Below are 12,501 nucleotides of genomic sequence, written 5' to 3'. Positions count from 1 at the left end.
GGCTTCTTCCTCGTCCCTTGTTTTTACCCTTTGTTTCTTTCGTCGTATCATTTTTACGCGTCGTTTCCATTCTTTCCTATTGTCTTCTGTTTTTTATTTTCCGCGTTTCCCTTCCGTCGTCTCTTTTTACGACGTCGTTCCCCCACGAGGATCAACCCTCTGTCTCGCTGTTCTTTCTTCCTTTAATCTCGTTCGATCTGCCAGTCTCCCTCTTCTCCCTCTTCTCCCTCTCTCCGATTTCGTTTCTAGTTCTTGGCTCTGTTTTCTCGCCACCCACTCTCTCGGCCGCGTATTTCTCCACCTTTCCTCTCTCTCCCCTTCGCTTCGATTCGTCTCGTTCTCGTTCTCGTTCGGCGTCCATCCTTCTCTATCTTTACTTTCATTCATATCGCGACGCGACGTCAGAGAGCCGGCTCGAAAGATCGATCTACGCGGTGCTCGACCTATCGGCACTGGTTCTTCGATCGTTAATCGTACCTCTCGTCCGATCTTGTACGTTCCGCCTTCCGATCCTTCCGATTCCATCGTGGGAAGCATGCTCGTGCGGCTGAGATACAGCGATTAGTATGCAAAGCTTCTTACGAGACTGCTCGAATCCCGAGACTACTCTTTTATTTTTGTCCCTCGAAATCCAGTTAGTACTCGGTACGTACGATAAGCGCGATCTTTCCTCCCTGTCGCCTTAATCTTCTCTTTTCGTTAATATCCCGTTCCTCGAGTAGCGTAAGCGTCTCCTCGACCGCGACAATTTTCTTCTTTCGACCGCGCAATCTGCGTAAATATTCGTCTCCCGAGGCTACGTTGCATTCGGCAAATACGAGCAAAGACCAGTATTTTACCGCGTAACAGACTCGATTAATTACGGTATCACGGACAATCACGATCGCTGGGTCGACGCCTACAGCTCAACTCGCTTCACGTTTGCAATTTGGCTATCGGTATCGACGACGGAAGCAATCTCTCTACCGCGAAACGAAGCATACGTGATACAGCTTGACCTCGAACGTTCATCTGGAATCGACGAAAGTCAGGAATTTCGTTCGGAAGAAATACACTCGATTCTGTCGAACGTTTCAAATATATAAAGAAAACACGACATTGGTTTCAGCGAGATTCCGAGTAACTCGTTCGATTTATGATGGTCGTGGTGGTGGATGACAGATAGAGAAGAGTCGGTGGCCGAGCTCGAAAGTTGCCAATGTTCCAAAATTTCGCTACGAAGATAACCGTTTATCGCGAGAAATTGCTCGTTGAAAGTTGTCTTCCCCGCGGGATTTCGAGCGGCGAATCGTATCCCCTGGAATCGTCCGAAGAAAGAGTCTCGAGAGATCCTCTCCGAGTGGTGGATACCCGAAAACGAAAGGTCTTATAAAACGATTTTTCCGGAGATTTTTCCAGATAAAACGGATGACTTACGTTTGGATGGATTCGAAGGTCGCATCGACGAGAACGAACAGGTAACCGAATTTCGTCTCATCTAGCGATGTAAGCGACAGGAACAAGGACAACTATCGCTAGGAATATCGTTCATCGATTCCACCTGCGTTATCTTTGATATTTGCCTTGCACTCTTACGTTGTAACGCTTATCGCGTTTCCTCGTGTACTCGTGCAATCCGGATCAGGTACGGGTCGATTAACTTCCCTCAGGGATTTCCGCTCGAGGAAGGAATTTCATTTCAACAAAAAGGAAAGAAAACGCTTGAACAAGCAGCGGCTCGTCGAACATGTCGAGTTCGTTGGTTTCTATCGACGACAAAGGGTCGGCCGACCGAGGAACAATTTGCAGTATTCTATAATCGTCATTGGAGACGCGGAGCGAGCAGGTCTTCCCCGTAGATCACAGGGATATCTGTCACGGGCAACGCGTGATTTACGATCTCTCAGCCGGTGATCAACCGCGTACCACCACCGACACTCGATGTATTTACATCTTCGTCCGAACCGTTTAAAGGACAGCGTTCATATGGTCGAGCGTTGTTAAAATAATGTTTCGCATCCGTCCTCGCCGCTCGACCATCTTTCGGTTGCACGTAAAAACCGTTTCGAACCGCCAACCGAAGATCGTACGACCCAATTACCGGAATTAAACGTGACACGTATTTTTAGACCGCTCTCTAGACTCTAGACGATACAAACTGGGGATTGGATGACGTTAGGTGAACTCGAGACGTCTAATACTCGTTTCGTGAACGACAATGTGGAACTTCTACTCGGAAGGCGAGAGTCATGACGCACATTCTTTCGAAAACTAACGATTTTAAGAATCGTGCCAACGACAAAGGCTCGTTGCTCGCGTTCGAGGATTCAATTATTACGAAGAAGTCGCGTGTTCGTAGCAATTTCGACTCTATTTCGGGCAAAGATTATTTGTTCGATGAAATATTGAGATTATCGCGATTGCGAATCTTACAGAGCAAACCACGTACATTAACAGTTTTACATGTACGTTAATTATTATTGGTATTAACGTTTCGTTGGAAGTTTTACGTCTGTATAACCTTCTCCGCTCAGTAAATAAGCGTTTTCATTCGCCAAACTTCTTACGAATTTAATATACGTATTAAGAACTTGATATTTGTCTTTCGTTTTATCGTAAAGCTCATGAGCCAACCAACCTTTCGTCCTTCTCTGTTAAGTAGTTTCATTTCAAGAGAATCTCTGTCACCGTTCTTTGAGTCTAACGAAGCCATCGGCTTCTCTGTGTCGTTCGTTTCCCATTTGTAAATGTATTCTACGTCCGTGCGATGACTCGCGTTATCCAACTTGTTCGATAAAAACAGAAAATTGAAGGTAATTGTGCCGCGACACTGCGACGCTTATGTCGACGAACGATTCATCGTCCGTGTTAATTGGCGCACAGATAAATAACATCGGTTGAATTAGCGTCAAGCTTTACGTATTCCAGCGGGAGTAATAAGAAGTAACGGAGAAGCAGAAAACAAATGACGCGCGTTACGCTTTACGCACTCTTATACTCTCGACGTCACAGCTTTTTACATTTTCCGAGGTTTTCTCGTTTTAATCTGTACTCGTTCGAAAATATTCTATATCACGTGGAACTCTTTTACGTAAAAATCCGGGCAACGCGTAGGTAATTTTGCGGCGAAAATAATTCCATGATTATCGGGTGTGCGGACTATCAACCTCCGCTCCGTATTTGCTCTTTGTACCATGGACAATCGATCAACGGCGGATAGTGCGACGAATTGGAACGAAATCGAAATAGCAAAAGTTAATTTCGTTGGCGCGTCATTTTCGTCACGTTTTTCCCTGTGGTTTGGTTTTCCAAGTCCATCGACACTCGTGGCTTTTCCACGGCCAGACCATTCTAATTGCATCGATCGTAATATCGTTAGCGTTTGAGCATAACCGTTCACCGCGATGTATCGTCGTTAACTATGTATGCATCGACGTGCAACATACATAGCTACAAAGGAGTCGATTGCTCCTGCTGTCCCGCTCAACCGTCAAAGCACACCAATCGCTTCAAGATCGTGCTTTTCCGATTTATGTTCCTCGCATGACACTCAACTTGCTGCTGTTCCCGCGCTCCGTAATTTCACCCAATGAGCTCACCCAACTGACAAAGAGATCGATAGGATAAATTGCAGAGGTATTAAATTTGAGGATTACTACGATATCGCGGTGACTTAAATAGATATACGACTGAACAACAAAATGGAGTTTCGCCGGAGTGTACCCAGTATAGGAAAGCTCGTCGTACAGTGTAAATCACCTGTGGCTTTCGCGTTTCTTCCTGGCATTCGTATATGACTCACGTTCGCACGAATAAAGTTCGAATGCAAATCAAACAGCCCGCAACCATTAAGATGCTCCCTCGTTGGTGTTTGCGAATAGATGGCGCGTAGTTTGTTGTTGTCTGTTTGTTATCTATTTGCATGCTGCTGTTCGCTATTTACGAAACGCCAGCTTCTTGTTCGCAGGTCGAGGTTGCGGTTCGATCGTAGACTTGTTTCGCCTCGACTACTACCGATATACGGAACAATTTTTAAGCAGATGATTCTTCGCCAGTGGAATTCCTACATATGTTTTTATACCAACAATTGAGTTATTCTCCGTAATAAAATTAAAAAAATACGAAATTATAAGAGGGTTCGATTTCGGAATACCACGTAAACAATAACCATCGTTGCTTGTTTTGTCTATCAAACATGGGAACGATCAAGCATATACAACTTGCTAGATGCCAGGTTGTTTCCCAGCTTCTACAAATATCCTATCTTCTATCTCGGGCACTGAGCTATACAACAGCGAAAACTTCATCGAAATTCGTTTAGTAGTTATATCACATATATATCTAATAATAGTTATATCAATGTGGATGTAAACAGACTAATTTTTACCACTCAAATTTTATCTAAAGCTTACGAGGCGTTCCTGTTTTATCTTGTTCATTTTCTTTTTTTTTTCAATCTACAATTTTTTTTCAAGCAACCCTTCTACTGTTCTTTATCGTACGCGTAGATAATTCTCGGTAGTGTATACGTCAAGACTTTTCCGGATAAAGGAAGTAGGTATATAAAATACTATTGTAAATTTCCAGAACTATTCGCGACTCTGTTGCGAGCCGCGAGAAAATTGTTGCGTGGTCGTAAAATGTTTGCCAACACCTTGTAACCATCGTATTTTATGTCTCTCGGAAGTTTAAAGTTTAGACGATCTTTCGCATTTCTTTTCTTTTACGCTTCCCGTACGCTGTCTCGCGGTTTTACGCTTTCCGCGACTGAAAGGCAGAGCAAAATCGATAAAAGTGTGGAAGCGGCATCAGCTTTGCTGTATGTTGCAAAAGATTCGAATAACGCTTTGCGACGCTTTATCTGTGAAATAATTCTAAATAATTTTGTCGCGTTTCAATTTCCTATCCAAGGATAAATACCGGTCTTCGCTCGAACCTGATGGAAGTTGCAGCGTTTACTTGAAAAGTGGTGGATCCTGTTTCCGTGTACGTGCTTACGTTACGACTCGCGTTAAGTACCAAGTTTATCAGTAGTTTTCCTTCGATCTCGTTAAACGACAGAGTACGTCTTCGGTCGCATCGTCGCTGTCGTCGAAGCGGCGTATTATGCAGAAAATCGAGCTCGTGAAATTTTCTCCTTGTCTTCCTCGTGCTGCTCCTGTCCTTTCCAAATACTACGGATTATCGTATATGCTCTCGCTAACCTCGAAAGAAAGGAGTGGCCTTTTCCTTTTATGTCTTCCACGAAGTTTCCCGGTCTTCACCCACGCAACTTTTTGTAGATTCCTATCTCTTTATTACCGTCGATATCCTCTCTTTATGTTCCACTAACGATAATAGATACGAAAGCATCTACTCGTTTTTCGTGTAACGATTAATTATCATTGAAAGCGAGAAAAGTACCCGTACGAAAGAATGGAAGTGCTTTGAATGTTACACCTGTCGATGATTATCACGCGGATAGAACGTAATAGCACGTTGGTGGGAAACGCGACGAACAGATATGAAGTCGTATCAATTACGATTTGATATCGTAATGGATCTCGGGTCACGAGCCTCCTTTCGGCTATCGAATCTATATCATTTCCTAGCGGACAACGCGAATAAAACTGATTTCACTTTCAGATCGATGTAGATTCGGTAGGAATGGCGGATCTTTCGTTCCGTGAAAGTGGAATAACGCAGGAGTCGTGACAGTAGTATATCCCGATATTACGCTGTCACGGTAAAAAGACGAGTCGATTTGGCCGAGTGCGGCGAACTACGTGGCTCGGGATATTGAAATTGCCAGGAAAAAATATGACGAGCTTGGAATAGGAAGTCGATCTACTCGCGATATTCGATACGCTACGACGTTGCATCGAAATTTGCTCCACATACGCTCGTTCTATGCGCTTTCTGATTCTGTACACGATTTATATTTTGAACATTTATTGACATAAACGATATTTCGAACGTGACACGTGGAATTGTGTGATTGTCCTTGAAATTAGAGCAACGTCGGATGCTAACCGCGCGATTTCTACACTTTCCACGATCTTCGAGCAACCTTAAGTCCCAATAGCACGATCTCGACAACGTTCGATAGTCTCGCAAATGAATCTTTGCAACATTGATCTGCCTGAGAGCAGCCATCGATCGTTGGCTTAAGTTTGCATTAGTCCTCAACCTAGAAACCAAGATGGAATTAACTATCGCGATGCTTGTGGAAGACGTTAAGTCTGGATAAGTAATCGCAGCTCCTTTTATTCTGTGACTAACTTTATTGGCTTTTGTTTCCGATTTGGTTTCGAGTTCAACCTTTGTTCGCCGCTGCGTTCAAACAGCGGTCTCCATTAATGTCGTCTACTTTGTTGAAATTAGAACTTACGTACCTGTAATTCGGTGTTAGACGGTAGCATTAACGCGAAACGTCCATTTGTAGGCAAACGCGTAATTGCGCAGAATTACCGCTACGTCGTTAGCTACGATCTTTGCGTTTCAAATTTATACGCCCGTAAAGACGCGCGTCGCGAACACGTGTTTGAATCGTCCGATATTTGCAATCTCTGCAAAAAGAGAAAGTTTGAGTGCAATAGACTGGCAGCGATACTTATATAAATATCAGGATCTTATATATATTTTTAATACATTCCCTTCGTTTTAAATTTTATTTAATTAAAAAATATGCCATTTTACGTGTAATTTATATCAGGATAAGTCCTATTTACGCACGATTCGAAGAAATATTTCAGCCAACATCGACATCGAGCACCGATAAGTTGTAACAAAACGACAGCTATTAAGATTATTTTATTGGAACGTATGCGGCTAATGGGAAACTGTTTGTTCGTAAATTCTTGCAAATACGAGTCGCGATGTGCGTCGCGAAATATTTCCTATATGATGGTAGCAAAGCAAGTAAACAATCGTTAACAAAGCAGAAGCAATCGAGACTATAGAGAAAGTTATACGCGAGAGATACATCAACGCCATGGTTTGCGTGTAACGTGAGATTCGAGGACAAACTATGGCAACACTTGCCACTGACAGTTCGCGAAAAGGATTTTACTGAAATGGGATCCAATGAGGAAACGGAATAAGCAATTTCTTACTACGACAGCAGTATGTTGTACCGGTTCGATAATAATTAACGAAGTTGTATTAGGCTTTAATTAAACCGTAACACGGTAAAGCCCAAGGAATCCTATTTAATTAACTTGTGTTATACACAGTGGTCGAATAACATTCGTACGGTACGAGGATTTTTTACACGTTTCTGTTCGATTCTATTATTTTTGCATAAACGGAAGAAATTCGTGATTGATTCGTGATTGAATTCTCCGATTGATTTAGTTAACTGCGGTTAGTATTCAATGAACGCTGGTTAAATCATAGTCCGCCTCGTTGATAATTCTATCGCAAAATATCATCCTTGTCATTTTTCTGAATAAATCGCGTTGCGAGATTGAAAAAAAAATCAGCAACTGGACTTTATTGTAATTTCTCCATTGACAACTGTTACGAGAATTTTTGTGCATTTACGCGATATTCGATGCTTGTTAAAATGACTTTTTGCTTTATACCTCTTGCAACGAGTTTCGCATAGGTTTTTGTTCATGCAAATATCGGTTATCGATAACGAAGTATGCGTAATATGAGCGAAACGTGTGCAAATATTTTTGTATTAGAAATCGATTTGCCGATATGCATACACAGTTGTTACGGTATTTAAAGGAACGCTTACCGTTTCCGAATGCAAAATGCAACCCCCTATATGGAAGATGTGTTTCGATACGTGACGAGAATCGTAACAACACGTCCGGATCTCAAAATCTGTATAAACCCTGCAGTCTTGAAAGATTAGGAGTGCCTCAGCACGTACATTTGCTTTAACTCTTCCATCGATATTGGCTTTGCCAGTGATTCACAGGACGACAACGCAAATTTACAGATCGTATCGTAACGAAGTTTCCAAATTGTCAATCGAGTTTCGTTGTTTCGGTTGTTTCATACTCGTTCGAAAACATTTTAAACGGTCTTTCGAACGTGCACGTGTATCGAGCTTTGGTAATCGAATAGCTTTCTGGATCCGTGCTGAAATGCAGTGAAATAGATCAAGGACGAGTCCGGCTTGCTGGCAGGTACACTGGAATTAGGCGAAGCTGCATTTAAAAAAATAAATCGGTTGTCACCATTGTCGCATCTAGTTTGTATTCCATCTAGTTTGTCCGTTCCAGTTTGTATTCGGTAATTGAATCGACGATTCGTTCAAACGAGCGTCTTTAGACTTTTATCGTATTAAAGATATATCTTTCGCGATAAAAGGAAATAACCCCGCGCGATCATCGATCATCGAAAGGTTCGCGATACCCGGCCCTCGAGCAATTCCAAGTGGCCCGTCGATCCGTTAATAAATCCGGTTCGAACGACGATCAATTAATAATAGCGCAGCTCGTGAAAAGAGGTTTTCGCTGTATCATCTTTTAGAACGAGATCCGTCCGTAAATCTTATTCGATGGGAAACGAACGTTCGAATCGAGATTCTAGAGACATAATAAAGCGATATTGCGATCGATCTGTAAAAGTTTATCGTTAGCTAACACGTTAAAGTTGGTACGTGCACGTGAGAGATGGTCGGACGGGTGTCCTTCTTGCGGCGCGATGTCGACGCGAGCTCTTGAGAATTTTCAAGGTCCGTTAAGTGGTCGTGAGAGCTCGCAAAACTCGCAGACCAATCTCTTTCATCGATCACCCCAGGCTCGTTTATTCGTCGAAGTTATTCGAACTCTGCCGGTTCGATCGCTCGTACTTTGGTTCGATTGGATTTTGACGCGTTTATACGCGTTTGTAGTCTGCCTGAGGATTCGTTTACGCGAATCTGGAACGAAGATGTCGCAGACAGAGGTTGAAAAGATTTTATTTTATTATAGTTAATATAATAGCAAGGGGAACAAATTACGCGTAAAATTACTATTCCACCGGTAAATCTTCATTTCGTATTCAAAGCAACTATATAGAGGTAAAAGTACATTTGGGAATACTGCATCGGGGGATACCTCCGGTGAAAGAGTAAAGCCGACGTTACAGTGATATTACATCATTCACGGGCGCGTTATTCCCTTTACAGCTTTTAACCCCATTGGCATGCTGCCCGCGCGGTTCGAGAAACTCGGAAGAATCGCATTTTCGTCATCGTGTCGTCGATTATTACGTGGCTTTCGTAAAGGAAAGTACAAAATTGCCATCCCTACGGTGTAATTTTATTCCCAATATTTAATCATCTCAGTGGAACTTCTAAGGAGACAACGCAGCAGTTGTCGAGATAAATTCCATTGTCTCGTTCACGAACAGCGAATCTTACGATCGTTGAAAGCTACGCAACGAACGAAAATGCCTGCAAGCGAAGTTAGCTCGCCAAGAGTTCCTCCTTCGTCGCCATTCGTTTACCACGGTTTTCTCGAGGATCGAGAATTCTTCCGCCAACCAGGAACGGCATCGACACTGAACTCTCGTTCATCGTCGTTCGATCGAACGATAAGAAAACTCCTGATATCGTAGAATCGATTAGCGTCGATCGACGACGAAAAATCAAAACGAACCAAAGATTCGACGACGATTCCGTTCTTTGATCCGCAGCGACGACGTTGTCGATGATACAATCTCGTGGTACTTTTACGGTTTCTGATACGAAAACGATCTATTTTCGACAATCTCGTTTCGCTGGAACACGACAATTAATTTCTTCGGCGCGCATAGATCTCCGATGCTTTTCATCTTCCCCGTACTACTCACTTCCCTCTTTGTTTCTTGGTTTGCTTGGTTTAAATACTCATGGAAAGGACGCGAAAAGTAATTTGGCCCACGCGAAATTGTGGTTATTACACGGCTAACAAAAGCTCTTCCTAGAGTCTTGCGGTATGTTAGGTTGCAACATACGAAATATTCGTTTCAAGGTATTCAGATATTCAGATTACTTACTTGGATTATGCAAGCGGTTAATTAAATTGCACTGCAGTTTATATTAAGGCAAATGTAGATTAACGTTCGTCTATTTCGCCTACCTTTTGTCGATGTTATGCAAATAAGTTTGTACATCGTTCTACTAACGATAAATCAATTCTGAACGATATAATTGTTTCGTTGTTTGCGATAAAGCGTAATACGCAGTTTGCTACGAAAGAACAAAGTTTCGGTGGTTTTATATCTCTGTAAAGGCATCTCGCTGTAAAATCTTCTCGGGGGAAGCTCATCTTGGTCGAATAGCGCGGGGAATTATTGTGTACAGATACAATGAAGCGGTTGTGCCACTAACCGCCGAAGGCGCCGCGAATACTTTATTATTCACGAGACACTTGTACGGAATGTTTCTCGAGAATCGTAGCTCGATGAAATAGCTTGGTTTTAAATTACTCGTCTGGATGCATCGCACGAATGCAACCCTTTACGATGAGCACGATTCAATTAAGCCGAGGCGAGAGACGTTTGCGCAATAGGGTCGGCGTTGAATTAAACGGGCTTTTCTTTTACTCGAAAACCAGTCACCGGTTCGGTATGATTCTTGAAAAGACGAGTTTGGTTTCGAGTTGACGCGACACGGAAGTTTAAAATGCAAGATACTACGTGCAATCGGCTGCCTAAGTGCCCATGTAAACGCGATTAGCAGCGAGAGATAGCAGAGTTTCCAGAGAATCTCAGCTTTATAAATTGACATTAACGTTCTTTAAAAATTCGAAAATTGCACCGGATATTTTTCCGCCGTTGCGCTTCGCGTGGGAAAATCTGCCACGATTACATCGTGTGCATCGTTGAATCAGCGAGATAGATCGACCGATTGTTTCCAACGCGAAACGACAAAAAATAGAAATTCTGCGATACTTGCGGCTCCGGTCTGTCTATCGTCCCACGTTTCTCGTTGCGGTAAATTCTTTCATCGATTCTCTCACCTTCTCTTTGATCATAATCCGTTCTTGGATTTTTTATTTCGCCCGATTGTTCCGCCGTGTCTTGTTTATCGTCGCAATTATTTTCGATTCTAGCGGGAAAGTTGACGGCTCGTGCATTTTCAATTACATATTTTCCATACAACAACTCTGTTCAGTTTAAAAAAATTCCATTTCTTGTTGCGTAATTAGGATTCTCTGTATAGTGGAACGTTTGTCCTGGCTTTCTGAAAAGCTAGGTCAAAACAGGGAACACGAGAATCTTGGGAGGAGCGAAGGAAAAGTTTCTGACTGTTTTCATTCCTTACGGAACCGTTCCTAAAAGGAAACTCGAGGAGCTTTATATCCTTAATAGTATTACAAACGTCTGCTTTTCGTGCATAACAACTTTATTTCCATAAATTCAAATTATTTTCTTGTTCCGTTTCAGTTATGATATTTGTGGGGTAAATAATGGAATTACAATAATGCAATTTATCACGATCAAAATTTCTAGAAATTATTCGAATCCTCGTATTTGCAGGTTTAAAACTAACGTTCGTATATCTTTCGCACCTTTACGCTTCTCCGTTTCATTCTTTCTAAATAAATTTCAACATCAGTTTCAATGTACTTTTAATCATTACGTTACATAGTTTCGTTTCTTTATACGTTTCACTGCGCGAAACAAGCGCTATAACTCTAGGTTTGTGGAAATTCAAACGCTCTATTGTACGTGACATCTGCCTCAGTGTGGCTTCAAAGAGAGTGCATACATACATACTTAGCATTTATTACGTGCACTCAGTTGGCGTATCGTTTCTCCAAAGTTTTCCAAATATAATATTTAAAAGTCATATTTTCATTTCGTTATACGTCATTTATATTTGGCGAAGGCGTTTTTTCAATTGTCGTTTGAAAGCATAATGACTCGAAATCTGTCGACTATCGTGTACGTAGCGATAAAATTAGACCGTACCAATTTTAAAATGCTCTTCGCGCGCTGAATCACATGTCCCGTGAATAAAAGCATTTTATTAAATATAAATTGTTAATTACGAGTTATTGTTCGCGAATGTAAAGAGAGGAAACTGATAAAACGGAAACGCGTTCCTGGCGATTCGTCGTTACGCTTTCAACTACGGGAATACAATAATTTATTATGTATAATATATACCCAGCACTGTGCCTGTTTGATAATCGACTCGCGTAATTAAGGTGGTTCCGCACGGTACAAAAACGATGTTTATTACGATTACATTTTAAATTTCACGATGCCACTGTACCGGGCATCAGGAATAATTAACGGAAGCAAATAGTATTTTCAAGAAACGATGTGAATAATAAGCTCGCGTGATTTTTCGACACGACGTAAATTTGGAAAATCATCGTTCCTCTATTTTAGCGTATGTACGGACCGATTCGCGGATATGAAATTCTATCGAATGCCTGTAAATAAGGAAAAAAGAGTCCTTGTAAAAGAAGAAGGAAGACGCGGGAATTTCGGGTTACCGGGACACGAGGATTCTGGGACATGCAGGGGGGATGAAAGGAGAGAATATTTCCCGTCGTTGGCCTGTTTCCTAACTATTTCATGTCCATTGTCGCGCGTGTTTCCTTT

General features: G+C 42.1%; 1 protein-coding gene across 1 annotated transcript in view; it reads left to right on the top strand.

Moving 5' to 3' along the window:
* Positions 1–12,501, top strand: part of LOC138179693 (uncharacterized) — a 50,612-nt gene that overhangs the window by 12,967 nt on the left and 25,144 nt on the right. The gene's annotated exons all lie outside the window — the stretch shown is intronic.

The sequence above is a fragment of the Bombus flavifrons genome, chromosome 5 (assembly GCF_040668555.2).
Source record: "Bombus flavifrons isolate JBK064 chromosome 5, iyBomFlav1_principal, whole genome shotgun sequence".
Classification (NCBI taxonomy): Eukaryota; Metazoa; Arthropoda; class Insecta; order Hymenoptera; family Apidae; genus Bombus; species Bombus flavifrons.
The sequence above is the reverse complement of the archived record's forward strand: the minus strand, read 5'-3'. Positions and strand labels throughout refer to the sequence as shown.